This window comes from Ahaetulla prasina, chromosome 1 (assembly GCF_028640845.1).
Source record: "Ahaetulla prasina isolate Xishuangbanna chromosome 1, ASM2864084v1, whole genome shotgun sequence".
Classification (NCBI taxonomy): domain Eukaryota; kingdom Metazoa; phylum Chordata; class Lepidosauria; order Squamata; family Colubridae; genus Ahaetulla; species Ahaetulla prasina.
In genome coordinates this window covers 180,712,956-180,740,586 of record NC_080539.1, presented here as the reverse complement: position 1 = coordinate 180,740,586, position 27,631 = coordinate 180,712,956, and the positions used below count along the sequence as shown (strand labels likewise).

General features: G+C 38.8%; 1 protein-coding gene across 1 annotated transcript in view; it reads left to right on the top strand.

Annotated features, from left to right (window-relative positions):
• Positions 1 to 7,489, top strand: part of SUPT3H (SPT3 homolog, SAGA and STAGA complex component) — a 291,243-nt gene extending 283,754 nt beyond the window's left edge. The window contains exon 15 of the mRNA XM_058183513.1: positions 5,589 to 7,489. The gene's annotated coding sequence lies outside the window, so the exon portion shown is untranslated. The remainder of the gene's footprint in view (positions 1 to 5,588) is intronic.
• The last annotated feature ends 20,142 nt before the right edge of the window (positions 7,490 to 27,631 follow it).

Below are 27,631 nucleotides of genomic sequence, written 5' to 3'. Positions count from 1 at the left end.
TACCATGAGCTTCCTTCAGACTCCCAAAGGCAAGTCTATTGTGCCCTCTGGGGGTTCTATACTACTTTAAGTTAGAAATTTATTTCATTAATATTTTTTTGCTTATCATAAAATATCACTGCTTTTTTTTTCTGCTTGAGAAACCAAAAACATTTTTAGTCTTTATATCAGGAAGTCTACTTTTTCCTAACATTTTACTATTCAGAATGTTTGAAGCATTTAACTGCCAGCCAATAAATATTACATGATTATTGTTTTCATATGGACAGGCTGTTCATGTCCTTTCTTCTACCTTTTTTCCAAGTTTATTATGCAACTTTATATCACTAAGTAACACCTCAAACTTTAGAGTCATTTGGAATGCTGACATTAAACTGGCTCCAACGGCCAGCTGCGGTTCCATACTTCACTTCAATGTTACGGAAAATGAGTTAAAGTCAGAATTGAGAATACAAGATCTTTGCTGATTCAGGTCGAAAGCATTCTGTACCCCAGTTCCCCTAGGAAATCCACAAGCAGAACACAAAAGACATGCTCTTCTCATGTACTCTAGCAACTGGTTCCAGGTTGTCTGTTGCCTCCATTAGAAAAGACATGTCATTGTATCATGGGTGGTACTATCAATCAATGTAAACCAGATCAGGAAACACACAGCAAGAAATACTAGAACTCTATTTTATTGATGTAATAAAAGAATAATAATTGAAAGCCTGGTAACTACTAACATTCATAACATCATTCTAAACCTGAAGATATGACCAGAATACAAAGGTCTGTCTTTAGAAAAAACTTATATTACAGAAGGAGTGGCAACATTTCCTTTCATTGAAGTAGCATGAGTATGCAACATCTAGCCAGCCCATTTTCAAGAATAACTAACCCATGATTCCATTTCCATTGATCTCCATCCCCAAAGAAGGACATTTCTTGTCACAGTGTCTCTTATTTTAGTTCTACAAAGAGAGGAAGAAACGTATCCCAAGATCTTTTAACTTAGTTACCCCAAAACTGTCCAAGCTGTCATGAACTATTTACATGACCATATGATATTTACAAATTTATTCTATGCTTCATTTAATGATTTGTTGTCAGGCCTGAGTCTGAAATCAAGGAGTTATACTTGTTAAGAGCTTCTGCTGCAATGATTTGGACAAGTAGAATAGTGAATCGTTTTCAAGTAATTTCTTATAATTCTTGCAGTTAATTGAGAATGGATTCCAATATTTTATACATACTCGGTTTTCAAATGGCAGATAGTTAAAGCGATGTTGGCTTGTATAAGAAGAAAAGGTGTTATTTATTTATTTTATCAATTCAGAATTTCTCCCTACTTACCTTCATTAGATTATCCTGATTGTATTATTGGCTACATTTACTAAAATCTTTGGCCCTGTAAAAAATGACATGCATTGACTTCAATAAAATGTTTCAGGCCATAAAATGTCTATACATTCCATACTGTCTGATTTAATAGACATTTGTCTTTAATAGATACTTTTTCCTCCCATTTAGTCTACAAAATCATGATTTTATTATAGTGAAAGAAAAAATTCACTCATAATTCTTAGACTTTGATTTATGCTATACATCACTATATTCCCTTTCAGTTTATATATAAATAAAATTGAATTTTCTGTACTACCTGTTTTTACTTTGACACATTTAGTAAATAAAGCCTATCTCTTCATTCTTCTTATAGCCCAAACTTGCACTGTCTTCCTATTTACTTCTTAGTCAAAACTGTCATCAAGACTATTTCTGGAAATGTTCAGGATGTTAGCCTTTCTCAAGTGCTTTAGCAGGGCTTTTTACAAAAGTAAAAATGTAAGAATGTAATGTAATGTAAGAAACAAGGGTGACCTAAATATGTTGCATTTTGCAACAAATAGTATTTAGAATACTTTTTAGAAGGACAATATGAATGTAACTAACTCGTAGTTTCTTGCTCTTCATCTGATTCAATTGATTCTTCAGTTGAATAAACTATTAAATTTGCATGACTAATGCTGCACTTTTGTACCCTATCATCTGGAGGCAAGTCCCTTGGAATTCAGTGAGACTCATGATTAGACATCTGTCAGATTGTACAGTAAACTTGGGTATAAATCAACTGAACTCAGACTAACATTTTTTCTCCTTCTGTTGTCTAACAAGATACTCTATAAAAATGTCCCCCTCCCATATTTCTAATCACTATCCCACTCACATGATTTGCATTAGGAAGGAAGCTCTGAATCTTTCTGAAGGAATTTCCTTTTGGGGAGTGGGGAATGTGCATGTGAAATAGGCTAAGATTTCCCACCCCCCATCTCAAATGGGATACCTCCACACATGTATTTTGGCTTGCTCCTGCTCACTGAACTTCATATGTTGCTGTGGTAGTGACTAGTGCACACTGTGGTTTTTGAGCTTCTGGTCCTTCTCATTTATTCTTGATGCCCAAAGGCAGCAGATTTACTGATCATAAGACTGAAAAAGACTGGAAGGAGACAGAACTGTAATAATAGGCCTGTTGAGAGGGGAAGGGGGGAGTTTCTTGGAGTCTTACATTACCTAATTTGTTGGAACACACTGGGAATTACTGCTCTAAGATGCCATCATAAATTTGATTTTCCAGTATTTAAGCAATCTTTCTTTCCATGTATGTTATTAGCAATGAATTTATTATTGCAAAAGGATAGAAGAGATTTAAGGAAAAGAACTTAACATGATTCTACCCTGCTAACAATTTCTGAAGGACTGCCACTGGTTGGGGCCAGAATCTTGCCGCCAAATCATCTGAGATGCTTAATAAGTGGTACTTTGCAAAGAATTCTACTTTCTAATGTGGGATATAATAATCTCATTTTTTCAAACTATTATTGCAACTACATTCCGGATCTTAACCAATGTGATTGCATTATACAGTATAAAATGTATGCCTATATATATCAATTTATGTTGATTTAAAAATTCAGAATAGAATCATTTTTAAAAAATACCCTGTACAGTTCTGGTTATGATTCAGTCTCAAACTATTTTCATTAAAATAGGAAAACGCATAAAGGCAAAGTGTCTAGAGCAAAATGAGCCTATTCTACCCCAATCCTGAGTCTTAAACCCTTCTCAAATGTTTAATAGCTCTCTGTGCATGTGCTGATTGCCTTTGTGTGATTATTTTGTTTTTCCTATTGCTACTCTGATGGGTGTCAGAAGGGGAAGTTCCATCTGGGTTGCACATCTTCCATTAGAAAAGAATAGGCAGTATTAACTGGAAAGGAGACTTTCTCGTGGCAGCTGAAATGGAGTTCTGAAAGAGGAGATACAGGAAAATCTCTGAACCGTGTATTTTGGAAGAATTAATAACTTGTGCCATATGCTCTGCAATGGCATGGAATCTGAGATGCAATATTAAGTTCTTCATAAAAATCATGATGCCTCAAACCTGCTGAGGTCAACAAAATCGGTAGGCAATAAAATAATTGTTAAGAAGACTTCTAGGTTGGAGAGTGTCTTGAAATACCATATGTTAAAATGGTTTGTGATAAAAATAGTAGTAGGCATCAGGTTCTTAAGAAATATTGTATGGATGATTCAACTAAATCCAAGCATATTTGGATCCCATTAGTGATTTAAGCATATTTCTGATATTCTCATAATAGTCATGGTAAGTTGAACATGAATAATTTATATATCTGTATCAATGAATCTGGCAGTCTTCCCTGACCTGGCATCCTTTAGGGGTACAGAGATTTTAACACCCAGAATTTGAAAGTCACTAGACTGCCATGATAGAATGTGGATGATGACTTTGCTCTCAGGACCAAGTCAAGCCAGAAAAATGAGAGTTGTCCTGAATGTTGATCCATGAGGCACAAAAACTTCGCCTCCATTAGAATATTTAATATTTAATATGTCAATATTTAAAGGATTGGCTAGGATTGGATTCCTAGGGCAAGCCTCTACTCCTAAACTGAGAATACCTATGCGACTTTAAAATGCTCTTTCTAACCCTGGGGATGTAAACCACAAGTCCTTTACAGACCTATTTCAGAAAGTCAGCTGCCTCCCTCATGTGGTTTTTCCCCTTTCGTTTTCCATTAATTTTTCATGACAGCCTACGTATGTCAAAAGTATTACCAAGCCTATATTTAATGTTGCTTTAGTTGCAGCTGCCTTTGTGGAAAATTAAATACTATAGAAAATCTAATGCGGATGTCCTATGAGTCATGCCTGGGTAGGCTTCTTTTCGTGAAAAAGCCAGCAGTGCCACTGCAGTCAAAGAAATGGGAAACAGACCTTCCGAACTCCAGTCTGTCAGAGGCTACTCTTTTTAAATGGTCCAGCCAACTTCAGTTCTCTCTTGGAGCAGATGAGTTGACACCCACTGCTTGGCCTAATTTAAACACCACTATCTATTTCTTCCCTAATTGCAGCATGGAGTACAGATTGCATCTCTGCTCTAGTAATGCTGTATGAACTCACTGCTGGTAAGTCATGCTGGAGAGTCACTAATCTCCTGTCCGACCATATAGTGAGGAGACATCCGAGTGTTTTTGCTACTGAGTTTTTTGTCCTCTGTAAATGACCTTACGCACAATTTGTAACCTACCACCACTTGACAAATGGATGTCTGAAGCTATCCACCCTTTTTTCTTCATAGTGCAACAGGAGGGGAGGATCCCATGGTTTACATGTAATTAAGGTATCTGTAAACAAGGCTAGGCGCAAGCCTTGATCCTCAAGCAACACTTATCAAAATGCTTCTGGAAAAAGTTCTTGCTCGGCTCACTTTTGCACCATGGGAATTCGTCTTCTAGTCTGACAGTAGCCTCTGCTCTCTGAGGCTAAGTAATGGCACAGAGACAAACAGAGGCTATTTCTGGATTCTAAATAGAATACAATGTCTCTCTTTAAAATAATATCCACTCTGCAAGTCAAAACGTTTAACTGTCATACTTTTTGACAATCTGTTTTGAGGGCTGACCTAAATAAGTTCATTTGTTTTTCTTCTATTAAAAGAAAGCTTGGCCTTTACAGTAGAACAAAATATATTGCTAAAAGGATTATTGTCAGTTAATCAGTCACATTTTAACTTTTTTTTTTTTTTTTAAAAATCCCAGTTGGAGTTTCGACTTTGGGATTTACTTCAATTGCACCAGCCTCTGAGACTCCCTGGTTTCCCTTTCTCTAGTTTACTTGGCTCCGTGTGAGGTAGTTATGCCTAAATTATGCACTTCAGTTAAAAACAAGAACCTACTTGACATATTTATACACTGATCTTCATTAAGTATTTTTCTGGTATGAATGTCCCATGGTGGGCATCAAAATGACATAGAAATATGTTTTAGCCCCAATTGTAACCATACGCTTTAAATGTTAGATGTTTAAAATCTATAGTTAAGGTTTCATTATGAGCTGCCTTGCAAACATATAAAAGTATTGTATATGTACACACAAGATGTATGTTAAAAATGGTAGCTATATAGACCACATCACAGCCATAATTGCCACAAGAGCCGCAAGAATGGTTTCTGCCAGTGTCACTGCAAAATAGCAAATATTTACAATATTGATATCCGTACATTTATAATCTACTTTTTTTCCAGGAGCTCATAGTAATTTCCAGAAACACTGGAGGAGTTCAGTTGAAGGAGAAGAAGTGTGACAAGCACTGAGATTGAAGTACCTGCACTTTCTGTATGTCCAAAGGTCTCACCTCCCATCACTTTCTCAGTGGAAGGTTGATGAGAAAGACACTTATGCACTCAGAAGTAACATGTAAACTAATATCCACTGACATTAAGGGTGCAAGATACCTTGATCAGGGAAGTCACTTCTGATCGTGCTGATCTTGAAATGCCATTTAAACCTAACAATGGTAATTTCATTTTTAAAGAAGAATGACATGATGGGCTTATGGAGCCAAACTTCAGAAGATGGTGCCTATTCTTTCATCACAAAGACTGATATTTTTCTTTAGATAGTATGATTAGGCCTTTGAGATTCTGCTTCACCCCAGTAATGTACTTCTAAGGGAGATATTCTGCAGACACTTCCCTGCCTTTCTACTAGCCTCTTCTTTCTCTTTGAAAAATAAACTGGGGATGTTGGCTATGAGCATCAGAACTGCACTGAGAACTCAAGAGTGCCTGAGTTCTTGATTATAAATAGTTCAAGCATCTACATATCCAAATTATATTTATCCATAGAAAATACTTGAATATATTTCTATTCCAGATACAGTACAATATGCAATCTTAAGAGTTTGCAAATGTATCTTCAAATTAGCAAGATTTGCTTTTCATATTATTTCACTAAGGAATACAGTATGACCCCCTCAGATAATACTTTATTTACATTAGCAAGATTCATTCATGTGTATGCTATCTGAACTGATAGTATGTGATATGGTTTGTAACACATTGCATTCAAAAGCAAAAATTCCATCCACTTTTTTGTGAGTGCTTCCACTTACGCTGCAATGTCACTCCACAGCTTTTTTAGCACTTTATTTTCAAAGACCATTCTGCAATTATATAGGAAGCTATTTTTGAGCTTTGAGTTGTCCTATGAATTGAGCAAAGCATAACTGATACAGGAACAAATCACTTAGCAATTGCCTAGGAGTTAGAGATGATTCTCTGCTGCATGAGAAAACAATCCCAAAGCTAGCTACCTAAAGCATTTTTCATATAAAGAATATAAATTTCTACATATGCCTATTTATTTTTTTACAAGAGTTGCTTCTAGTATGGCACAAAAGGAAATCCAGGGAGACAGCTTAATGGACACTGAAGGCTGCTAATAAAAAGATTAAGTCCCTGAGCTGTCAAACTTCTCTTCCTTAAGCACATGTTTATGCTTCAAGTCAAACAATCCAGTGTGGGTATTATTTTTTTTAACACATTTAGTAAAGTTGGGCTACAGCCTGTTCTACATACCCAGAGTTTGCCATTAATATATTCATGCTGAATTAGGAGATGCAGCCTTCTAGATGATCAGTTTTCAAGAGAGAGAAAGTAGCAATTGCTAAGTGGATAATTACTGAATTTTCATGGGTTAGAAGTTGTTATTGAATCCTCCCACTGTAAAAGAAGTTTAGTTACCTTAGAAATGTTTGACACATTTGCTTCTCCCTTGATTGAAAAGCTACGATATGCAGAAAGGTGCACTTCTTAGTAGTGGTTTAAAATTGTGATTAACATTCTCTGAATTATCATTGTGTTGAAAGAATGTCATACGTAGGATTATACAATTTTGCCAACAACATTTTGACTCATCATATCCTAAAAAACTGGAAGAAATTTCTATCATAGACATAACTAGTTAGGCCTGGAAGGCTTGGTTAATGGCAAATGACAGTTTTGGTTCTCTGTCTTCAATTAAAATAAAAGGTCCCTTGCATCCATTTCAGCCATCCAAAGTAACCCAACATCTCTTACCTGTCATATTCCCAGAGAGAAAAAGTAGGAATCAGTTACTAATTCCCCATTTGTGTTTTCAGTACATGCTGGTGTGATCGCAGCTGTTTCTTCCTTTTAACTGCTAGTGGGGGTTTGAACTGATTGGGTGGGAGCTTGGCTGTGCTCTGATTGGATGGGGGGGGGGTTTGTGCTCTGATTGGCTGGGGGTGTGTCCTGTGTTGGTGGGGGCTTGTTTGTGCTCAGTTTAGTCTGTGTTGCAGGGGGATTTGAGCTGGTGAGCTGCATAGCTGTTGTTTGGCTTTGTGGTCGTGCTACATCTTCATAGTGGGTGTCAGTCTGCTGCATGTATGGATTGGAGGGGTTTGAAATGGCTAATGTTGCAGCTGCGGTCTGGCTTCTGGTCCTTGGTCGTGCTTCATGATCAGTGTGGATTTGGATCTGCTTTCTGGGTGGATGTGCGGTGGTGACATCCTGTGAGGACCTCGTGAGTGTGGGTCTGGTGTCATTCCTCGTGTTAGGGACTCGTTTGTCAATAAGGGCGGGTTTCCAAATGGCTGGTAGGCGGGAGGTGTCATCTCGTTTGTTCATGCTGTGTGGGCGTTTTTCTATCTCAATGGCTTCTCTGATTAGCCTGAAGTCTGAAGATGACGAATGAGACTTCGTCGAAACGTCGCCAAGACACTTCCAATTTTACACGGGAGAAAACCCGAACAACCAAAGACCTATATACAAACACCCGTGAAAACCTCAGAAAACATATATATATATATACCTCCTCATCTAAAATATTTGTTTATATAATATATTTTTATTCTTAAATGAGGATGAGAAAGTTTATAACTATTTATAGACTCATTATGTAAAGGGAGGAGAATTTATCAGGGTTTTATTATTATTATTTTTCTTTTCAACATCCACCCAGGGTGGATATTTTAATAAGTTTAATGCTGGATGTTTGAGTCAGTTTTCCCCTTTTTTCTTATATGTACACTTTTTTCTTTTTTTGTTGTTACTGTTGGATGCATGTTTTTTTCTTTTTTTTGTTCGTGTGTGTATTTTATTCTTTTTGATAAAACATAATAAATATATACGTGAAAAAAAAGGGAGGATTCTGCAACTGACTAATGCTTCTCTTTGACAAAGTATCTTATGAAATCTACTAAAGAATTCCAGATTTAATAGGGAAGGAGGGTGAATAGGAAAATGATCTACTTCCAAGGAAAATGATCTACTTCCACCAGCATTGCAAATCACAAAACAGAACCTTTGTTATTTGAGGTGCATCATGCATGAACTGAAAAAAGTAGGCTTTGCTGCCCAAGGAAGAGACCATCAGGGGAACATGTGATCTTATTATGAGAGATTCTGTGTCTTAGCACATGTAAAAGAAGCTATGCTGGAGAAAGCTGGGGAGGGATCATGGTCGGATCATATCATCCATAATCACAACAATCAGAGGACAGCATGAAGGATATAGATCTATGCAACCACGTTCACTCTCTTGATTTTGGAAGAAAGATGCCACATAAAAAGCTATGCAAATAGTGAAAAGGGGGAAAAAGAAAAAGAGACAAGCTCCTTGAATGAAGAGAAGGAAGTGATGTACTGTACTCCTTGAGGCCTCCGCATCTCAGGGCATGTGGTTTTAGGGCACTCCTTGAGGCCTCCGCATCTCAGTATGTGGTTTTCCTTCTCTTGAAACCTATCTAATTCCATATCAAAGCAGATCATCACATGCATTGCCTAATTATCCACAATATTGCTTCCCTGACTCTGGAAAATTCTGGGCCTTTTGAGAGATAAACATCAATACTGTAGTGTAAATTCTTCCCTGCGGTTCATCTATTTTTCCCTGTATTTCCCTGCCTTTTTTCTCTTTTGTTGTTTCTGTTCTTTTCTCCCCCCCCATCTCTTAACTATTTTTAATATTGACTTATGTTTAATAAAGAAATGTGACACTATATTTTTGATAGTTGGACTGAGTGGATGTAGAGGTTGACTGGGAATGTGCTGGGTGGAAACCAAAGTGGAAATTATTTATAGTAACTTTCCTACAATGAGGAGTTCTGCTACAAAAGAGGCTTTGGTTGTGCTTCAGGTCTTTGGAACTATTTTCTCAATAAGTACAAGAGCCTGTTTCGTCTAATGGTTAAGATACCAGGTTAGAAACCAGAAGACTGTGAATTCTAATCCTGCCTTAGGCTTGAAAAACAGCTGCGTGACCTTGGACCAATCACTACCTCTCAGCCTAACCCACCTCACAGGTTTGTGATTGAGGGAAAAATAGGAAGAAGTGTGGATATGTTTACAGCCTTGAGTCTTTTGTAAAAATAATAAAAATAGAAATACAACTAATAAAAATAAATATTTTCATTTCAATTTTTATTTGATTTTCAATTTGCCTTGTATTCTGAATTATGTAAAGTTCTAAAATTTGAGTATATTAGCCAGATTATCTAATCTGTACAGATTATACAACAAAGTATGTAGATACTAAATGTCATGAAGATAACATGAGATTTAGGGACCACAATGGAGTCTGTGCTTCAGGTTGAAGGAAGAAAGCCAAACTATCAGCAAAAATACAAGAAAGGCATCTTCAAGTATTCAACAAATAGCTCTTCATCCTGATTGTATTGAAGATTTTCTGAAGTTTGGAAAGGATGTACAGAAAAGGGAACCTTAATACATTTATGGTGGTATTGTAATATAGTACAAATTTTTTTTTCTTAATAGAGATAACATATTGATAAGATTAAGCAAACATTGCAACTGGAAATCTTTAACATGTTCATTAAAGAGAAGATACAGATAGGCTTTTATTAACAGCAGTAAGAATGGCAAGAATGTTTAAGGATGAATCCAAAAAATGTTGGAAGTGTCATCAGACACCTGGATCATATTACCATATGTGGTGGACATGCGTTGAAGCGAAAAAATATTGGACTAAGATACACACATGGTTGGAGAAAATGATTAAAAGACACATAGACTTTAAACCAGAAGTCTTTCTGTTGGGAATTATTCCTGAGATATATATATATACTAGAGATGTAAAATACTTGATTATGAATATTATTACAGCAGCTAGGATTGTGTTTGCTAAAAATTGGAAAAATGAGAAATTACCTTTGCAAGATGAAATAATTAGGAAGATGATGGAATGTGCAGAGATGAGTAAACTGACATTTGAAATTAGAGACCAAGATGATAAGCAATATTACAAAATATGGGATTTATTTTATAATTGGTTAGATGGGAAAATATGTTAGAAAAGAAGATATATTTACGAAGAGATATGTATTTTGAGATTGCACAAGAAGATATGTGAACACCCCTTCAGCATATTGAAATTGTTTGATGTGAATGATTTTTTTCCTTTTTTTGTTGTGGAAAAATAAAATTTTTATTCTAAAAAAAAATGGCAATACCGTAAATGGCAACACTGAAACACAGGTACATCAAATTATGGTTCTACTCTATCTGAAACAGAGAAACATAATGAAGAGGGTCCATTTTATGCAGACTTAATGATTTTAATCGCTTCAAGTATTTAAATAAAAGATATCTCACCACCAAACAAATATTAGAAATTTTGGATAAATTAAAAATAAAATGTATTGAAAAAAAATTGCATAACTCCCAAAGTTATTTTATCATAAAAATATGTATGTATATTTGTATAAATATGTTTGAAAAAAATGTATTAACTTAAGTCCCTCAAAGATAATAAATACAATTTAACTGAAATGAATCAGAGGTCTCCTAATTTTTGTTAACACATAGATGTAAGGTATTTGGGGACACGATCAGTGGTGGGATTCAGCCAGTTCGCACCACTTCGGGAGAACCGGTTGTTAACTTGCTGAGCAATTTGGCAAACTGGTTGTTGGAAGAAATCATTAGGGCAGAGAACCGGTTGTTAAATTACTTGAATCCCACCACTGGACACGATTTTTTCCTTTCTAATATTGAACACTGTCTAATTAAAAAGGAGAGAGAGAGAGAGAGTTTACTTTTAATGTTGTGTTCTTGATCCTGGAACTAGCCAGATCCATTCTTCAAATATGTAAAGTTCTCTCCCTTTCATAGAGTTTGTTAAATAGCAAAATCAGCAATATATTTTAGGAGGTGTCTTGGCTGCTTGACAGTCAAATCACAAGGATTTCCCTCTGGTAAGAAACACAGAGCTCTTTCTGTTTTAAGAGTGGAATGTAGTAGCAAATCACTGTACAGTGCTCCATAAGAATACCAGCTCCCCTTATAAACTTTTTATAGCTGGAGAAAATAAACATGTGGTTTCAGAGCTCTACATAACCAATGGTTGTTAGAGTTAGCTTTTGCAGAAGAAGAAAATATTAGAAAGGAAGGCCACTAGTTGGATGAGGCAGCCAAACGCCTAAATTTGGAAATGCCCAGAAGCTGTCTGAAGTATTTCTAATGAATTTGCTAATATCTTCACGACCAGACTCTCTGTTTTTTTGATAAAGAAACACGATGGTCTTCTTAATGATTTTGATCAAATTGTCTAACATTATCTTTGTTCCCTAATCCAGCTTTCTGATAAACCAATGCTCTACCAATTAAACTATTTTATTGACTCAGACTACAAACTGGTTAGAAATGTTTTGATGAAGAAAGGAAAATGCTATTATAACAAATTATAGTAGCTCAAAGCATACATTCCAACGGAGAGAGGTTCCCTGAGGATGGGCTCCAGTGCAAGTCCAAAAGCTTGGAAGACAGAAGCTCTGGTCCCGGTGACCAACCCATATTGGATCTTGCAACATTACCCTGGGACACGTATATTTGCATTCATTTGTGTAGTAGTTCTGTCATTTGGAGAACTATTTTGGTGAATTGCATACAAAGAATCAAGTGATGAGCTCTAATCAGTGCATAAAGTTTTCTCTTTAAGCCTCAATATACGCCTCTGGTTTCCCTGGCCGAACTGTGTTCAGTTTAGCAAAAGTGAGTCAAGGACAAAACTACTGGTTTCAATTATGAGAACTTTATTGTTCAACCCAGCTATTATGGCAACAAAATAAAAGCAAAGAAAAACCATTTCATAACTGTTCCAAGATATACAGACAGACAATTCAAAAATACCAATTCTAAATAATGACTAACTAAATTCTCATATTGGCATGGAAAACTATTGCTAATGGGTCCAACATTTTTTATCCTGATTTTCTTACCTGCCAAGAAAAGAAAGCTATGTTACTTTAGGAAAGAAGACTGAGGTGTTATCTTTAAAAAGAAGATTGGTTAACTAACTAAGGGCTGGACTGGGAAAAAAACCAAACGATTTTTCATTGCTCACAACCACTGTATACCCAATGAATGATGTAAAGATATACCACGATGTAAAAAAGAGTGCAGAGAAGAGCAACAAACTCTAGAAAGAGTGCAGAGAAGAGCAACAAAGATGATTAGGGGACTCGAAGCTAAAACATGAAGAATGGTTGCAGGAACTGGGTATGTCTAGTTTAATGAAAAGAAGGACCAGGGGAGACATGATAGCTGTGTTCCAATATCTCAGAGGTTGCCACAAAGAAGAGGGAGTCACCTATTCTCCAAAGCACCTGAGGGTAGAACAAGAAGCAATGGGTGGAAACTAATCAAGGAGAGAAGCAACTTAGAACTAAGGAGAAATTTCCTGACAGTTAAAACAATTAATAAGTGGAACAACTTGTCTGCAGAAGTTGTGAATGCTCCAAGACTGGAAATTTTTAAGAAGATGTTGGTTAACCATTTGTCTGAAGTGGTGTAGGTTTTCCTGCCTGGGCAGGGGGTTGGACTAGAAGACATCCAAGGTCCCTTCCAACTCGTTGTTGTTGTTGTTGTTGTTAAGATTATCAGAAACTGCTTAATTATTTAATGCAGGTTTCACTTTTGTTGGGTATTTGGTGTTTCAGCTTTCTTCTCTTCCTGCAGACCTTTCATTCCTAGGCTAGGTGACATCATCGGTACTTGGAGGACTGGAGTTTGCTGGCTACTTATATTTATTTTATTTTTTATTTATTTATTTTATTTGTCACAACAGTATATATAAGCATAAGCATGAAAATAACTATATAATATATAAGCATATATATGAGCATAAGTATGTGATAACTATATTAATTGGATATAATGAAAAGAAACAATAGGACAGGAACAATAGGCACTTTTGTGCTCTTATGCACGCTCCTTATAGACTTCTTAGGAATGGAGTGAGGTCAATAGTAGAGAGTTTTTGGTTAAAGGTTTGGGGATTTTGAGAAGAGGCCACAGATTCTATGAGTTAAACACAGGTCCTGTCGAAGGCGGTGGAGTTCTAAGTTTTCTAAATTCAAGATTTCAAGTCATACGAAATATTTTTCATTTTATATCTATATCTATCTATCTATCTATCTATCTATCTATCTATCTATCTATCTATCTATCTATCTAAAATGAAAAATATTTCATATATGTATGTGATATCTATCTATCTATCTATCTATCTATCTATCTATCTATCTATTGAAAGATTTCAAGTCATATGAAATATGAGCTAGTCAAACTGATTAGCTTTGATTGGGGTATTGTTTGTGCAAGATGCTAATGGATTTTTAGTGAGGCATTGTTTTTCTTTCTCCTTTCCCAAGTAATTTTAAATCCTACCCAAAAATATATATGAGTTTGATATCCTAAGATTTGCTGGGTAAGGACAATAAGTTTCCAAATAAACCCTCTACACAGGAAAAGTGTAACCTATCCTTCATTTTGAAGTATCTGATTTTATGTTATTAATAAAATATTGTAAAGATAAGAAATATATAAAACAGATGCATTAAACATATCATTCAAACATTAAGATACATAAAAAGCATGCAGTACTGAATTCCAGACATTATTTCTCTTCTATTTTAAGAGGGTTTGCTGAAACAGCTAATTTACTACTCTAATTTTATATAGTCAAATGGAATTTCTTATCAGCTTATATATCTTTAATTATCAACCTACCTGTCTTTAATTATTAGCCTATTAAATCAAAAAGTCATCAGAGGGTTTTTTCTTTTACCCAAGGGGATTTTCCTCCCTTTTGAGCCAAACAAATGAAATTTATGGCAAAAAATGATGACCTTTTGCCCCTATTATTCTGTATAGCCCTCTTAGCAAGAATTGGTAATTTTAGTTCTTAGTTGCTTTTAGCTCTTACAAACATTTCCTTCCTGTCTTCCTACTTTTTGTTTTTGTCTCTAGACTCAAAGTTTGCACATTTTTGTATCTTTATCCTAAGGTGTCAAAAGCAACAAAGGCAGATCTATTCATCTTTTTGTTCTTAAAACATCAATTCAGTCAGTGACCTCTCCTGACCAACAAGCCTCCTTAAAACTGGAAGTCTTGAAAGATAGGGGTTTCTTTCTTGTCCCTTTGTTTCAGGTCTGTCTCAGTGTCATGACTGGTTATCAACTTTGTTAGCTGAGTCGATGGCCTAAATAGATGAAACTTGAATTTCCAATGGCAATTCTGGATCTGTAAGTATCCAGAGATTATATATTTGCTTTTTTGGAAGGAGAGGAAGAGTAGAAAGCTTTCCTGAACAGGATAAACTCTATTTAGATGAACATGTACATGTTAGAATCTGCGGACAGCTATGGGGAACCTCACTGAGCATAACAATAATCCCATAGTACCACTTGCTCATCCAAGGTGGAGAAAAATCATTATCCTCCTACTTAAGTTACATAGCCAAAAGAAGCCCACGACTCTGAAAATCATTGAAATGTACAAGAAAGCCAACTGACTTGCATATGATATCTCACAGGGCAATCAGGACTGCTATCTTCTAGGGTAATCATATATAGGCTGCAAAAACCCAGACCACAAATAGGTGGCAGCAAAGAGATTTAGGAAATTTGTAACCTTTGCCACCTATGATACAGCTCTGTATAATTGTCGAAGAAGCAAAATATAATGAAGGCAATCTTGTATTATGGTAGAACTCTGGATGAAAAGCTATTGTGCAAGAATAATTCATGCATGACCAAAGGCATCATGGAATGACTTCAGTGAAGGCACTTCGGGCATAAAAGTCTTTAGTGAAGGAAGAAAGTAAATATAGAATAGTCTTCAAGCCAACAAATTCAACATCTTTTTTAGAATGATGAGGTTGACCAGTGAAATACCATTACCAGGCAATAAGTATTTCGATAAAAAAAATGCTTGGGCTAATATATTAGTCAAATTGTTACTATAAAATCTTCAGCCAAATTAATATTTAAGTTGTTAATCTAAACATTAAAAAATTACTCCTTTCTTCAAAAAAGCCAAATGCTTCAGTTATCTTGTGACCCATTTGTGTTCTAGATTAAGCGATTTATTATTATGAAGAAGTCATAATTTGAATACACACACACACAAACATGTACACACACAGACACACACACACATTAATGTATAATGTGGCATATTGGTGATGTGGTTATAAAGTGCTCTGTCATACTAAAAACATGGAGAGAAAAAATTCTTCTGCACTCTCTGCCACAGATGGTCACTGAGCAACTTTGGCCTAGTCACTACCTTTCACTCAAGTCTTCTTACAGGATTGTGCTGGGGAAAATAGGAGGGAAAAGCACCTTGACTTCCTACACAAAAGATAAAGAAAAGATAAAAAAAAGTAAAGAAGTGGCTAAATAATGTAAAGCAACCATATGTGTGTAGGTAAATATTAAAAATCATAAATCAGTTTTAGTTGAAGAATCCAAAGAACAAATTGTACTGTTCTTTGAGGAACAAATTCAGTCCCTTTTTATGACTCAGAAAGATTATACTATACTAATTTCCAAATTACCTGGCTGAAAAGAAAAAAACAAGGAAAAAAAAAAACCAGGAAGAATTACATCTACCAGAACTGGTCTGCAGAAATCCAGATAACCACTAGATGGTAGCAAAGGCTTACAGAAACATGCAATCTGCTGTCATCTAGTGCTCATCCAGATTTTTCTATTCCAGGTTAGGTAGCACAGGAATATATATATAGGAAACTGTAGGAGGGAGGGAGGGAGAGAGATGTTTCCAGGAGTACCAAGTGCAGAATAAAATGCTGATCCGAGGAAATCTGAAAGTTTGTTGATTAAATCCACTCTCCAGGGAACAGTGCTCAGCTAAAAGAAGAATCAGCTCCAGCGTGTGGAAGGAACTCCTCAGATAAACTCCTATAGAGACATTAAACTATCCATGAGCACCAAGGCCTCAATAAAATTCCCATCTGTCTATCCATCCCTTATTTCCTTATCCTTTACTGCTCCTTCTTGAAATGTGAAATATGTTATATTGCTCAAAAAGTAGATATGCATGCTGATTTTGAATGCTTAAATCTTTGCACTCTTTGGACTGTTTGGAATTGCTACCCATGTTCAAATGTCTCAGTCATTAAGTCTTCCTTCTTTTATAATAGTTTCTGGTTTGTGATGTTTATGTCTGAACATGTGTGCAAAATCTGCTTTTTTTACTGAGCACAGATGAGTTGTAGTAACCAAGGCTAAATCCTTGTTTTCACTGCAAATACAGGAAATATCTGTGGTCTTTCATTATTCTCTCTCCGAGAGCATTCAAATTCTTACATTAACATTTTTTTGGAAAATTATTAGTAAGAATAATCAATTTTTCAATTAATAAATATTACATACTACAACATGCAGCAATGCAAGAAAAAATGGTATTTCTCAGGTGTCACTGTTGCAATGTGAACTGTGTTGATTGCCAGTTGGCTTCCAGAGCAATTCAAGGTAGTGGTTGTTACCCATAAATTTCTTAATGGCAGAGCTTGGATACTTGAGGGACATTGTATCTCCAAATGTTTCTGCCTGCCTAATACATTCTGGTAGAATGGGTGAGTTCCACGTCCCTTCTATTAAGCTCTGTCATCTTACATAGCCATGGAAATGTGCCTTTTCTGTTAAGACTCCTGTCCTATGGAGTAGCATCCCCTCAGAGATACATACAAGGGTTCCAAAAAGTTGTTTAGACCTGGATTTGGCCTGAGGCCTAGGGTTAATGTGTTGTGTGTGTGTGATTTTTGGTCTGGTTTGATATTGTTATGATTGTTTCACTCCAGGCTACCCATGGTGTTATATTTATAAAACTGAAACATGTAGCTATAATCAATTAAACAAATCATAAATGCTAAATACTTGTGGTCCTTTTCTCAGGGAACTTTACATCTTGGCAAAAGAGAAGAGGTTAGAAATGGAAAACTAGACCTAGTGCTTTGGTGTCTTTTGCAGTGATTGTGTGGTTTTGCCACCATACTCAATCAATCAATCAATCAGTAAGAATAGGGCTGCAAAGGACCTTGGAGATCTTCATTTCCAGGGCCCTGCTCAAGCAGGAGACCCTAAATCATTTCAAACAATTGTCCAGCCTCTTCTTAAAAACTTCCAATGATGAAGTACCCACAACTTCTGACAGCAAGCTTTTCCACTGGTTAATTGTCCTCACTGTTAGGAACTGACACTGTTGTGCTCACTCTCCTCTCAGGCTCAGAGGAAAGTAATCTAGCCTTAGCTCAACTCACTAAAATTGTGAAGTAAAACCTACTGCATTCAGTATTCCCAGAGAACTGAACATACTTCTGGAATCTTAATTTAGCATCCATCCATATAGGGCATCAATAATTCAATTTAAAATTATATATGTTGCCTTTGGAGGAATTAAACATATATAAACCTGAATATCTGCTGTGACTAGCAGAGTCAGTGAATAGCGTAAGATCTCAATAACGTTATGGCAGGAGAAGTAAAAAAAAAATATCTGCTGGATATTTCTCTAAAAGGTGGATGCATTCCCAGGCTTTTGTACACTTGTAACAGTCAAACAGTCATTATTCATTATAAAGATTATATGAGTATCAAACACTGGTAAGAGAATGTTGATTCACAAAGCAGAATGTAGTTCCTTTTTTAGGTTCATAAAAATCTATAATCATATTAGCTTTAAATAAACATTCAAAAGGATCAGCTGCTTCAATATATTGCTTTTCAGAAACAAAAAAATGGAAGAAAAAAAGCAGGCATTTAAAAATGATTGAGCAGTGAGCCAAATTGGTTTTTGGACTTTGAACCTGCAACTTGTCTGCAGAAACATTACATGTTTAACTTACTTTTTTCTGTGCCAGCATGAGGTCTTCTGGGTTTTAATTTGAGAATTCAAAAGAGGCTGAATGTAGACATCATACTTCAGAATTAAACCTGCCAATAAGTGATTTACAGTATGTTTTAAATGTTTTACATTTTCATTATTTTATGTGGCCATCCACTTATAATAATTTAAAATACAAGTTCAGTGGCTAAATTGGGAATGAAGTCATGGAAGGCAGTACCTCAGGCCAGAATTTGTTTGTTTGTTTGTGCGTATGTGTGTGTGAGGGGGAGTAGAGAAAACCTTTGAGATGCCAGAAGTCTAATTTCCTTGAGATCTTTTCCTAATATGAAGGTTGCAAATGTAATATTCACGTGTTCTACATCTGAAGGCACCTGAGAATTTAGATATTAGCTCTGAATGTTAATATGCTCAGTCTAAAACTGAGGGAGAGGGTGGGGTGTTTAGTATTAAAGCTTTAGAGCTCAGGGCAGAAGGGAAAGATCTTATTAAAATGTTATTGTTTTCCACCCTTGCTTCTATCCCCTGATTTACCCTAGTGTTCCATCTCTGATGGAATATTTATTTACCATTATTTATGCCGTAGGAGAGTGACAGAACTCCTGTGGTCGTCTGACCTGGGGAAGCATGGTCAAAAATCAAGGATATTGGGAGTTGTAGTTTTTTGTAATTATTGCATAGGTTCTTTACCTCTACTGTTGGGCCTTACACAATGAAGATATACCATGCTATCAAAGGATTCATAACATATAAAATTTGAAGGAGCAAGCAAGTAGCTGTATAACAAATCATTAACAACTTGATAAGTTTGAGGTGAATGTCACTTCTATTTAATTTTGAATGACCTTGTTCATTAATTAATATTGACCAGTTCAGCTCATATGTATTTAGCCTTCTTTATTTATTGATCAGGTTTATATAGCTCCCTCTGCCCCCATCTTACAAGGCAGGGCTTTGGCCTACATACAATAGAACAATTGAGATCATTATGCAAGACATTATTTCAAGAGAAGACAGCTAGATTGTGATTCAAACATAGTAACATTGGAGATACTCACTCCTAGGGAGAATTGATTCAGTCATTGAGGATACTTCCTCCAACGTGACAAGTAGGCACAGGAAAAAAAAACCCTTTCAAGAATACAATTTTTAAGAATGCTATAAAACAAGATGCTCACTGTGCTATGCTGCCCAGAGTTCATTGGAGTGGGTACTGATAACAAGTTTGAATAAGCAAATAAATAAATATGGTGAACACAAGACTTATATATATCTATATCTCAGAGAAGCTGAAAAAGCATAGCATCTGATGTCATAAAAACTAAGTGATTTTATCATACAGACAAGTGGGAAATGTTTGTCTTCTATTTTTTTAAAAAATTACACATGCAATTAAAATGATCTCTCTCCCTTTCTCTCCCCCTCCCCCCTCCCTCCCTTTCTCTTCTCTTCTCTTCTCTTCTCTTCTCTTCTCTTCTCTTCTCTTCTCTTCTCTTCTCTTCTCTTCTCTTCTCTTCTCTTCTCTGCACCCCATTATGTTTGTATAGGAAACCCATGTTTTTCTTCTGTTCAGTCATGTCCAATTGCCTCATTCCTAGGGCTGAAAATTGTTATGTATCTTTAAATATTTGGGCGGGAAACAAGCACGTTGCTGATTGGTTGAAGCCGCCGGTTAAACAGTATATAAAGGGATGTTTTTCCCCAGCCAGGTTGCTGGGTTCACCCTATATTAAAGAGCTGTTGTCACTACCCTGGTCTCCAGCCTCGTTACTTCCCGAACTTAACACTGGCGACGAAGGTGGGATCTCGAGGCTAAGGAGCACCAGAACCGAGCTGAAGCACGGAAGAACCGAACCCAGCAAACACAGGGCAGAAACGCGGAGATGGCCAGTTACACTCCGCCCGCGCCGTTTGACCCAGCTAGAGAGAAATGGGGAACGTACATGACCCGTTTCGAAAGCTTTCTAGAAGCCAACGAACTGCAAGGAGTTCCAGACAACCGCAAAAGGGCATACTTCTTGAGCCACTGCGGTCCCGAGGTCATCGACATCGCGGAAGCCCTGGCAGAGCCAACGCCGGTACAATCGGTATCGTGGCAAACTCTGCAAACCCTGCTAAAAAACCATTTCGCGCCAACGCCATCCAAATATGTGCGGCGTTTTGAATTTGGAGAGCGCCGACAGCTAGAGGGCGAATCAATCGGCGACTACATGGCCGCCCTGCGGAAAGCCTCCAAAGACTGTGGGTACCGAGACCTGGACAAGGTGCTGCTGGAGCAACTCATCAGGGGGGTCAGAGACATGCGTTTGCGGAGGCGGCTGCTATCGAAAAGCAATCTGACGCTGGCAAACGCCCTGGACGAAGCCCGAGCGCATGAAATGTCCACCCAAGCGGCGGAGACCCTGCAAAAGCCTCTCACACCAAAGGCGAGCACAAAGTCAACCCCGGTGCACCAAGAAGAGATCCAAACCGAATCTGACGGTGAGGATGAGGAAGGGGTTTGTCGAACCGAGAAACGGGGCCAAGAGGACCGGGACGAATGCGGAAGTTGCGGAGGTCAACACCAGCGCCAACACTGCAAGTTCAAGGACGCAACCTGTCGGCGGTGCGAGAAGAAAGGGCACCTAGCTCAAGTCTGTCGAGCTCCCCAACCTTCCCGCCGAAAATTCAAATTGGCCAATCAGAGCGCGGGATCGGCAAGGCGACCCACGATTGGCTCAAACAAAAAGGGCGCGAATTCGAACCAAACGACCGTGGTCATAGGCCGCGCCTCAACCCGGGTGGAGAAAAAGATCTTCACCAAACCCAAAATAGAAGGAGTACGGTGCCGACTCGAAGTGGACACCGGGTCAGCGATCACCATCATGTCCTGGGACACTTTGGCAAAGTCGTTGCCATCAGTCGCGAAGCGCCACCTGCAAACACAACGGCTACGAGTCCACGACTACCAAGGGAATCGCATCCCTGTTGGAGGGACCACCTCTGTCCGAGTCGAGTACGGACCACACAAGAAGACCCTACCCATCACGATCGTCGAAGGGACCCTGCCTAGTTTGTTGGGACTAGACTGGTTTCGTGCACTGGGCATGGGAGTGACTGGCATCTACAGAAGTGACTGTAACCTGAAAGACATACTCATGAACGAGTTCGAAGATGTTTTCAAGGACTGCCTGGGCAAGTACAAGGGGACCCCTATTTCCTTCAACTTAGACCCCCAGGTAGCTCCCATTAGGTTAAAGGCAAGGAGAGTCCCTTTTGCCCTTAAACCTAAAATTGACAAGGAGCTAGATAAGCTCATAAATCAGGGGATTTTGGTGCCAGTCGATCACGCAAAGTGGGAGACGCCAATCGTCACCCCAGTAAAACCAGATGGGTCAATTAGAATCTGCGGTGACTACAAGGCGGCGATAAACAAAGCCTTACAGAAAAGCGCTTACCGGTTCCGTGGTGCAACACTTGCTGCACTCTTTGGGGCAAGGGCAAGTCTTTGCAAAGTTAGACTTGGCTCAAGCCTACCAACAACTGCCCGTGAGCGCCAACACAGCTGAAGCCCAAACGATTGTAACTCACAGGGGTGCATTCAAGTGTACCCGATTACAATTTGGGGTGAGTGTGGCACCGGGGCTGTTCCAAAACTTAATGGAACGACTTCTGCAAGGGCTCCCAGGGGTAGTTCCCTACTTCGATGATGTATTGATATCAGCAGAAAACGTAGAGGAATTGGGGGAGCGTCTGAGAAAGGTTCTGGGCATTTTCCGGGCAGCCGGACTAAAGGTTAAAGTGAACAAATGCCAGATAGGGGTAGAATCCGTCGAATTCTTGGGCTACCTAATAGACAAGAAAGGAATTCACCCCACTGAGAGCAAGGTCAAGGCAATCAGAAAGGCTCCAGCGCCCAAAAACAAAACTGAGCTACAGGCATTCCTGGGGCTAGTGAATTTTTACGCGGTTTTTTTTAAAAAACAAAGCGACCGTTGCTGAACCGCTGCATAAGCTTCTAGGGAAAAATACTGTTTGGTCTTGGGGAAGGTCGGAAAGGAGGGCTTTCGAAGCAGTAAAAAACCTGCTCTCGAGCGATAGCCTGCTCATCCAGTATCATAGCTCATTGCCATTATTGCTGGTTTGCGATGCCTCCCCTTATGGGGTGGGGGCTGTGCTCAGCCACAGACTTCCAAACGGCATGGAAGCCCCCATAGCCTTCTACTCCAGAACGATGTCCTCCACAGAGAGGAACTATAGCCAGTTAGATAAGGCAGCGCTAGCAATTGTGTCAGGGGTAAAAAAGTTTCACGAATATGTTTTTGGGCGAGACTTTGAAATTGTAACTGACCACAGACCATTGTTAGGAATACTGGCTGGCGACCGCCCAACGCCTGTGGCACTTTCGCCACGATTGACTCGATGGACTATTTTCTTAGCCGCTTATTCTTACAAGCTGCAGCATCGACCGGGAAAAGAAGTGGGGCATGCGGACGCGTTAAGCAGGTGCCCACTACCAGGGGCGATCGAAGACCCCACTCCGGGGACGCCCATCCTGCTTATTGACTCTTTGGACTCTGGCCCAGTCACATCTAAGGAAGTGGCTCGGGCATCATACCGGGACATTACGTTGAGGACTGTACTCGGTTGGGTACAAAGAGGGTGGCCCGCTGCGCCGGGCGAACGGTTTAAGGAATTTGTAAAAAAGCGTGAGGAGCTCTCGGCTCAAGGGGGGTGCCTGCTATGGGGCGATCGAGTGGTAATCCCGGAGAAATTGAGGGGAAGGGTATTGGACCTCCTCCACGAGGGTCACCCAGGGATCGTAAGGATGAAGGGGCTAGCACGAAGCTATGTGTGGTGGCCACTCATGGACTCAGAAATTGCTGAGAGGGTAGGAAAATGCCAGGCTTGCCAAGAGTCCAGACCTCTACCCCCAACGGCCCTTGTCAGGGAATGGGAAAAACCCCAAGGGCCCTGGTCGAGAATTCACATTGATTTTGCTGGCCCCTTCCACGGCCAAACCTTCCTAGTGGTTGTCGACGCTTTCTCTAAGTGGTTGGAGATCATCCTCATGAAATCCATGACAGCCGAGGCTGTAATCGCAGCCCTGCGCCACCTATTCGCAACCCACGGGTTGCCTGACACGCTAGTATCCGACAACGGCCCGCAATTCACGGCAACCCAGTTTGAGGAGTACTTGGCTGATGAGGGCATCAGACATGCCCTCTCTGCGCCTTTCCACCCTGCGTCGAATGGCCTTGCAGAGCGTTCCGTCCGGAGCGCTAAGGAGGCATTGTCCAGGCTCAAGCCAGGTGACTGGCAGACAAAGATAGATTTCTTTCTGGCCATTCAGCATAGAACCCCCAGCACTGCTACAGGCAGAAGCCCAGCCGAATTATTGATGGGACGGAAGCTCCGGTGCCCACTTGACCGTTTGAATCCCCATTACACACCAGAGGGCTACAAGGGGGAACTGGAAAAAATGAGAGAAATGGGCATAGGCGACCGAGTGTGGGCCCGCAACTATGGGGACGGCCCAAGTTGGCTAGCAGGGCAAATCATAAAAGCAACCGGTCCAAAATCATACTTAGTTGAGTTAAAAGACAACCGAGTATGGAGGCGCCACATAGATCAGATAAGGAAACGAATAGCTGAACAACCCGAGCTAAATGAGACAGATCATGACCACTCATTATTTGAACCCACAGCTGACCGTGACCCGGGGGAGGCGCAAGACTTAGCTGAGGTCCCGGAGGTCCAGCGACGCCATCAGGTTCCCGATGGAAACGACAGGGAAAACTCTAAAATTAATCCAAGGCCGGATGGCCAAGAAAAAGAGTCTGCAAGTAATCCAGGGCCCGATGGCCTAGAGAAAGAGCGGGGAGGAGAAAACAGCCCCTCCGACCAGCTCAAAACACTACCCAGGACTGAACCGCGCAGGTCCGAAAGAATCAGGAGACGCCCAGGTTATTTGCGTGACTACGTCGAAAAATAACATGTAAATAATATGTAAATAGTGGTAAAGTGTTTTCTGGGAGGGGAGGAGTGTTATGTATCTTTAAATATTTGGGCGGGAAACAAGCACGTTGCTGATTGGTTGAAGCCGCCGGTTAAACAGTATATAAAGGGATGTTTTTCCCCAGCCAGGTTGCTGGGTTCACCCTATATTAAAGAGCTGTTGTCACTACCCTGGTCTCCAGCCTCGTTACTTCCCGAACTTAACAAAAATGACTGGCTCAAGGTCACCTAGCAGCTTTGTGCCTAAGGTGAAACTCACATTCTCTGAGTTTCTAACCCTAACTCTTAATCACTACACCAAACTGTCTCTCATGTATGACCCCTATAGATATATTCAGAATATTGAACTGGAAACCACAATATCTGGGAACACTTTTACAAGGAGCTTACAATTTGAACTTAGACAGTATTAAAAATAATCAGGAAAAGACAGTGATATGAGTAATAAACAAAACAGATAAGAGTACCCACAACCTCTGGAGACAAGTTGTTCCACTAATTAATTGTTCTCACTGGCAGGAAATTTCTCCTTAGTTCAGGGTCACATCTCTTCTTGATTAGTTTCCATCTATCGCTTCTTGTCCTGCCTTCAAGTGCTTTGGAAAATACCTTGGCTCCCTCTTCTCTGTAGCATCCCCTTAAATATTGGAACACTGCTACCATATCACCCCTAGTTCTTCTTTTCATTAAACATTCCACATCCTCTTGTCCTGTCTGCAAGTGCTTTGGAGAATAAGTTGACTCCCTCTTCTATGTTATAACTTCTCAAGTACTTGCAAGAGTGCTATCATATCACCCCTAGTCCTTTTCTTTGTTAGACTAGACATACCTAGTTGATATTTGTTGCTCTTCTTGACACTATTTCTAGATTCTCAACATCTTTTTTTTATTGTGGTGACCAGAATTGGATTTAATATTCTAAATATGATCTTACAACCAGTGCAGTAAAAAATAGTATTGTCATTTCACATGATCTTGAAACTATTCCTCTGTTGATGTAACCTGGGACTGCATTAGCTTTTTGGGCAGCTGCAGCACACAGTGGTTTAAGTGGTTGACCATTTGGACTCCTAGATCCTTCACAGTTCCCTCACAGTTACTGCTATTAAGAAGGTATCATCTATTCTATACCTGTGCATTTGTTGGTTCTTGCCTATGTGGAGGATCTAACTTTTCTGAATTGCATTTTGTCAATTCAGAGTCCAGTGTTCAAGTCTGTCAAGGTCCTTCTGAATCTTGAGCTTATCACCTAAAGTGTTAGCTATTCCACCTACCTCCGCCCTCCAGCTTGGTATCATCTACACATTTGTTGAGTTCCTCTTCTACCCCCTCATCCAGATAATTTATAAAGATGTCGAAGAGTGTTAGATATTAATAGAATTATCAATAACATACACATACATTCATTGCTAGCCAAACAAGATAGGTCAAATTAAAAAACTAATACTATTTATGTCATTTGACATTTTTTCAAGTTATTTTCTTGGCCTGGATTCAAGCCCCTGTTATCTGACCATGGTCTGGTTAGCTGCCCTTCTTCTTGTTCTTCAAAGTTGTTCCCTATGCCCTGTACACACATGCACATACAAACACACATACACGAGTGGGGTTCTAATAGCACATTATCTTCATGTCTTCTGGGAACAGATCCAAGTCTTAAGGACCTTCTGGAACTCCTGGAGAATGGACACTATCTAGAATGTGGAGTCAGAGAGCAGGGGCTATGACAGAGAAGGCATATTTTCTTGCCCAGAAGATGACCGTGTTTCATTGAAGAGATCTGGAGCATCGTGTAATAGCAGTCTCAGGTTATTATTTGTAAAATTGAAATATCATCAATCGTCCACTTTACCTCATATCTCCCCAAATCAATAGGTTCAAATGCCCACTCAGGCATGTTGTTTGCTGCATAAATATTGCCAGACATTTGAGCTCCTTGGAAGAAAAGATGAGTTATACATGTAATAAATAACAAAAAACTGGTATCTGCTTTGAATAGTTAATCACTTCAATTACACACTGATTTCAAGTCTGTAAAGAGTTTTGTAATGATGGTAAATTGAGCTACCTCACCTGTCAAGGTCAATAAAAATTGTTCTACTCCTAGGATAACTCACCTGGTAAGTGCTTAAAACTCCTTTTGGACTACGAAAGCAAATCCTTCAGCATCCATTGAAAATGTATTTTTGATTTATTCTATTTAATGAAGGGGTTAGAGAGACTGATTCAGAGTGTCTTTGTGCTCTAATGTGGGTGGACGTTTAAACAGACCTGTTCCACTCCCCTATTTCCTTCCCCAGTGTGTGTTTTCTGCATGTTACTAAAACATATGGGCCTCATTCATGTGGAGACTAAAACCTTTTGCTAAATTTCTGGTTCAAAATTATGGCTTTGCATAATGAAATCTTTGTCAATGAGAATTTGAAATAGCATTGCAAGCTTTGACTTATAGGAAGAATGATGATGGAAACCAGTTAATCATTCCACTTCCCAAAATCTGAGTGAGAGAGAACAAACTTGAGTCCAGTGAAAAATACCTATTCCGCAAATGAGTTATGACATTTAGCAAAGAAGGTTGTGCAATAAAAAGCAAGCAAACAATTAAAAGATAACCGGATGTGTTTGTTATACAGTGGATTGGCTATTTACTTTCTCCACAAAGATATTCACTGCAGCAGCAACTTATTATTATTTTAGAGTCCAAACTCTCTTTCGCACTCTTCCAATTTTTAAAGAAAATAGACCAATCATTGGTAACATTATTGTTTGTTTGTAGGAAAATTTGGAATTGGGAGAGCCAACTATTGTCAGATATTGCTGTATTTTGTTGAATTTTATTGAGTGGCCAGGTTTGGATATAATATTAAGCCTCATGCCTTTCTATTCTTCTTGGGGCATTGCTCCTTTGTGGCTGGAAGCCCTCCTTCCATTATCAAGTAATATTGGTTTCTTATTTGGCTTGCTTGGATAAACTGTAGCTAAGTAACAAGATAAAAATCACTAAATGTGTTTAGTTGAAAACAGCTCCCTCATAGGAGAGAGAACAAGGTGTTGACTATTTATATAATGTGATGCTTGAACTGGTGAGATTGTTGAAT